Source organism: Rhinopithecus roxellana, chromosome 5 (assembly GCF_007565055.1).
Source record: "Rhinopithecus roxellana isolate Shanxi Qingling chromosome 5, ASM756505v1, whole genome shotgun sequence".
NCBI classification, from domain to species: domain Eukaryota; kingdom Metazoa; phylum Chordata; class Mammalia; order Primates; family Cercopithecidae; genus Rhinopithecus; species Rhinopithecus roxellana.
Genome location: NC_044553.1, coordinates 67,678,642 through 67,684,544, shown reverse-complemented (window position 1 = coordinate 67,684,544; position 5,903 = coordinate 67,678,642). Strand labels below are relative to the sequence as shown.

Below are 5,903 nucleotides of genomic sequence, written 5' to 3'. Positions count from 1 at the left end.
AGGACTACAGATGTGGGCCACCATGCCTGTCTAATTTTTATGTTTTTAGTAGAGACAGGGTTTCACCATGTTGCCCAGGCTGATCTCGAACTCCTGATCTCAAGCGATCCACCTGCCTTGGCCTCCCAAAGTGCTGGGATTACAGGTGAGAGCCACTGCACCCCACCGAATGTTCTTAATTGTTGTACATAGATGCTATGGTTTGAATATTTGTACCCTCCAAAACTCGTTAAACTTAATCCCCAGTGTGGCAGTATTGGGAGGTGGGGCCTTTAAGAGGTGATTGGGGCTGGGCGCAGTGGCTCAAGCCTGTAATCCCAGCACTTTGGGAGGCCGAGACGGGCAGATCACGAGGTCAGGAGATCTAGACCATCCTAGCTAACACAACACAGTGAAACCCCCCGTCTCTACTAAAAAAAAAACACAAAAAAACTAGCCGGGCAAGGTGGCGGGCGCCTGTAGTCCCAGCTACTCGGGAGGCTGAGGCAGGAGAATGGCGTAAACCCGGGAGGCGGAGCTTGCAGTGAGCCGAAATCGCGCCACTGCACTCCAGCCTGGGCGACAGAGTGAGACTCCGTCTCAAAAAAAAAAAAAGAGGTGATTGAATAATGAGGGCTCTGCTCTCACAGATGGGTTCTTTCATTCATAAATTCATGGATTAATGGGGTACTATGGGAGGAGAGCTGGTGGCTTTATAAGAAGAGGAAGAGAGACCTGAGCTAGCACATGAGCGTGCTCAGCCCACCTCAGCGTGTGGTGCTGTGCTCTGCCCTTGGATGCTGCAGAGAGTTCCAACTAGCAAGAAGGCTCTCTCCGGTTACAGCCCCTTGACCTCGGACTTCTCAGCCTCCATAAGAGTAAGAAATACTCTTTTTTTTGTTATAAATTTCTCAGTTTTAGATATTCTAAGCAACAGAAAACAGACTAAGATACTGGGTATCAAGATTGTACCCATTCATTCTGCTACTACTAGTGTACAAGAGGGCCCTTTCCCCGACTCCCTGTGGCCTATCTTCAGTAATTTTGTCAATTTGATAGATAAAAATGGGCAATAATCTTTTCAGCAGAAATCAGCCTGAGCAGTCAATACTGACTGAGCAGTTTACAACCTTCAGCACAGGGCACTTCTAGAGTGTAAACTGAGAGAGAGGCGAAGCTCTGGCCACTCTCATGGGGAAGATTTGGATTTGGCTAACACTTGTGCGGTCCATCATGTACGTTCACACACTTGGTCTTCTTTCTCCCTCACAACCACCTTCTAAGGTAAATATCATTGTCTCATTTTTTCAGATGAGGAAACAGACCCAGACAGACTAACTTCCCTAAATCAAAAAGTTAAGAAGTAACAGCCCGGGGTAAGGGGAGTCTGAGAGTGAAGGGAAGAGTAGCAGAGGCAAGGCCATCATTAACCCTGGAATTTGTGTGGAGCCAGGGCTGGGTCTCAAGGCCAGGCCAGACCAAGGGAGGAGTGGAGGAGGAAATGATATGAAATTCTTTGCCGTGGGCTGCAGACTGTGGAATCTGTTTTGCCTGTGCTCAGGGCTTGTCCTGGTTGGGCATGAGGTAGAGGCTGCAAAGAGTCCAGAGCCCTCAAATCCAGGGAGGGGAAGGCCCCAGGTCTGGTAACGCAGAAGGCCTGAGGAGAGAGTGGGCAGGGATGTTACCCTGGTGACGTCGGAGGTGTGGAGGAGTTGATTATATGGGAGCAGGCCTTGTCCACAAGCGAATGGGAAACTTCTTCCATCCTCCTAGCGGGCCTGCCCAAAGCTCTTAGCACAGATCCCATTTCTCAAAAAACTATTTAAAAAAAAGAAAAAGAAAAAGGAAAGAAAAGTAAAAGAAAACCCCTAAACAGTCCTCTTTGCATAATGGTGGCTCTGAGCCTGGGAGTTCTAAGGACAGACTTGTGTCTAATCACCTCTGGCTCCAGCATGTGCTGAGTGGTCCTCAGCGCTCAGCATTCTGAAGAAGTATTTTCAGCGGTCTCTGGGTGGGGCCCAGTAGGCAGCCAAGTGCCTTTCTCTGGAGATTCTTTTCCCCAGTGAAGGTCAGCTCAAGTGGACAGGCTTCCAGGGTCACAGAAACCTCTGGACCCACATGTACAAGAGAAGCAGCCGCTCTGCAGGGATGGCTTCGTCTCAGCCCCTTTTCCCACACAGCCTGGGTGCGCGATATGCTACTCTGTGCCAGGGGTCTTAAAGGGAAGCTTAACACATGGTGGCATCACTGGAGTGGTGTTTTCAGATGACAGAGGGCCGAAGAATACAGAAAAGGGCCTTGCATCCTGAACCTGGTGAAATTGTGGCCCAGGATCACAGGAAAAGAACACACATTTCCTCAGCCTTTTTATTTGAGAAAACAGTACAAATAATGGAAACTCTATTCTTTGGTTGGTTATGTGTTTATTCTTAGGAAATGCATTTATATGCAGAGAGAAAAAGCAGAGGGGGAGAGAAAGCAAGCACGTGCAAATGTGGTAACATCAGTGAATCTGGGTAAAGGGTATTTGGAAATCCCTGGTACCTTCAACTTTTCTGTAAATTTGAAATTGTATCAGAATAAAAAGCGAGTACTCTCTTCCTCAGTGCATGTACTAACATTGGAACATGCAGAGTTAGCACGACCCTGCGCAAGGACGATCAGATGATTCGGACGTTTTGTGACCTCAGGCAGGGCGCAGTGATCACACCTGTAATCCCAGCGCTTTGGGAGGCTGAGGTGGGTGGATCACCTGAGGTCAGGACTTAGAGACCAGCCTGGCCAACATGGTGAAACCCCATCTCTACTAAAAATACAAAAACTGAGCCAGGTGTGGTGGCACATACCTGTCATCCCAGCTACTCCAGAGGCTGAGGCAGGAGAATCACTTGAACCTAGGAGGTGGAGGTTGCAGTGAACAAAGATTATGCCACTGCACTCCAGCCTGGGCAACAAGAGTGAAACTCCATCACAAAAAAAAAAAAAAAAAAAAGTGATCTCCAATGTTGGAAGTGGGCCTAATGGGAGATATCTGGGTTGTGGGAGCGGCTGCCTCGTGAATGGCTTGGTGCTGTCCTCATGGTAGTGAGTGAGCTGTCACTCTGAGTTCACGTGAGCTCTCTCTCTCTCTCTCTGGTTGTTTAAAAGAGCCTGGCACCTGCTCTCTCCCTCTTTGTCTCTCTCTCTCTCCCTCCTGCTTGGTCCCTCTCTTGCCATGTGACACACTGGGTCCGCTTTGCCTTCCACCATGATTGTAAGCTTCCTGAGGCCTCACCAGCAGCAGATGCTGGTGCCATGCTTCTCATACAGCCTGCAGAACCATGAGCCAAATAAACCACTTTCCTTTATATATAAATTGCCCAGTCTCACTCAGGTATTCCTTTTTTTTTTTTTTTTTTTTTTTGAGACAGGGTCTCACTCTGTCACCCAGGCACAGTCTTGGAACACTGCAACATCTGACTCCCAAGCTCAAGTCATCCTCCCATCTTAGCTTCCTGGGTAGCTGGGTTTACAAGCGTGTGCCACCATGCCCGGCTAATTTTTGTATTTTTTGTAGAGACACGGTTTTGCCATGTTGCCCAGACAGATCTTGAACTCCTGAGCTCAAGCGATCCACCCATCTTGGCCTTCAAAAGTGCTGGGTTTACAGGCATGGGCCACCGCGCCTGGCTAGACGTTCCTTTAGAGCAATGCAAAGTGGACTGATACAGATGACGTGCAAATTTGTGAAGTGTTCCATATTTTTTACTACATGTTCTCATTTATAAGTGGGAGCTAAATAATGTGTACACATGAACATAGAGTGTGAAATAGTAGACACTGGAGACTTGGGAGGGTAGGAGGGTGGGAGGTGGGTGAAGGATGGGAAATCAGGTGGTACAATGTGCATTATTTAGATGATGGCTACACTAAAAGCCCAGACTTCACCACTGTGTAATATATCTATGTAACAAAACTCCACCTGTATCCCTTAAATTTATATATATATATATATGGTTTTTTTTTTTTTTTTTTCCTGAGACAGAGTCTCACTCTGTTGCCCGGGCTGGAGTGCAGTGGTGGGATCTCTGCTCACTGCAGCCTCCGCCTCCTGGGTTCAAGCGATTCTCCTGCCTCAGCCTCCCAAGTAGCTGGGATTACAGGTGTGAGCCACCGTGCCTGGCCAAATTTATATTTTTAAAAAGTAACAAAAAGAATTACAAAAACCAGAGGAGCTTTTTTTTTTTTTTTTTTGAGACGGAGTCTTGCTCTGTTGCCCGGGCTAGAGTGCATTTTAGGTAAATTAATCTTCATTCCCACAAGACTAGCACAAGAATGGGGTTAAATTTTGCATAGATTTTGATTTTTGTTGTTGTTGTTGTTTGAGACAGGGTCTTGCTCTGTCACCAAGGCTGGAATGCAGAGGCATGATCCCCGCTCACTGCAGCCTCAATCTCCTGAGCTCAAGCAATCCTCCTACCTCAGCCTTCCAAATAGCTGGCACCACAGGCACATATCACCATGCTTGGCTAATTTTTTTTAGAGATGGGGTCTATGTTGTTCAGGCTGCTCCCAAACTCCTGACTCAAGCAATCTACCCACCTCAGCCTCCTAAAGATTTTGTGGGGGGTTTTTAAAATATGAAAAGATATGTTATCATTATTATTAGTACATACACCACATTGCACTTTCTCCAATGGCAAATGAGGCAGAGGGCAATATTTCTCTTTAATTCCCTAAGAACCTCAATATCATCTGTCTTCTGGAGGATTCAGTTTCTTCTGACATCTGTGATAATGTCCATGAAGATACCAACTGTACTTAGTATAAATAACATTTTGCTAAGTTGTTCTATTAGGGGTTCTCGCTCAAGGTGTTCACTTTTTTCTTCTCTAGTTTTGAGCTCTTGACCATGTGTTTCTTCATTATTATACACAGGATCTGGTCAAGGGATAGATTTTGTGCGTTCATATGGATGTCTGTAGAAGGATAGTAACATACTATTGTCCTGGCATCAGTTGTTAAAGCAAAGTCTACTTTGCAACTGTAGTCATCTGGAAAAGTAGAGTATGTAGATTTATGGCAAACATAAGGCTCCATTTTGGATTGAAAATAAATGTTTCCAGATAGTTCCCTTTGATATCACCCATCTTACTGCTGCTACTGCCATGTAGCAAGATGCTTATCAGGTAGTATGAAAAAAGATGCTTCAAAGAGAATCTGCTTTTAAAATCTGCTTCTGGGCACATCAGTTTTCATCCCTGCTTAACAGCTCCTCACCATGAGCCCATCATCTTCTCTCCTTATTTTTGTATAGATCTTAAATTATTTTTATTCAGTTGTAATCATGGACAAATTTGTAGTCTGCTTTTTTTCACCTAACATTAGTTATAAACTGTTTTCCATACTGCTGCATATTCTTTGTAATTATCATTTTAATGATTTATAATTTAATTTTTTTTTTTTTTTTTTTTTTTGAGACGGAGTCTCGCTCTCTCACCCAGGCTGGAGTGCAGTGGCCGGTTCTCAGCTCACTGCAAGCTCCGCCTCCCGGGTTTATGCCATTCTCCTGCCTCAGCCTCCGAGTAGCTGGGACTACAGGCGCCCGCCACCTCGCCCAGCTAGTTTTTTGTATTTTTTAGTAGAGACGGGGTTTCACCGGGTTAGTCAGGATGGTCTCGATCTCCTGACCTCGTGATCCGCCCGTCTCGGCCTCCCAAAGTGCTGGGATTACAGGCTTGAGCCACCGCGCCCGGCCTATAATTTAATTTTTTTACTTGATTTTTTTTTTTTTTTGAAAGAGAAAGTCTCACTCTGTCACCCAGGCTGGAATGCAGTGGCATGATCACAGCTCACTGCAGCCTTGACTTCCCGGATTCAGTTGATCCTCCCACCCCAGGCTGGTGCATGCCACCAGGCCTGGCTAATTTTTTTGTATTTTTTGT

General features: G+C 46.0%; 1 pseudogene; it reads right to left on the bottom strand.

Moving 5' to 3' along the window:
- Positions 1-4,641: 4,641 nt before the first annotated feature.
- Positions 4,642-5,234, bottom strand: LOC104659659 (annotated as a pseudogene).
- Between the last annotated feature and the right edge of the window lie 669 nt (positions 5,235-5,903).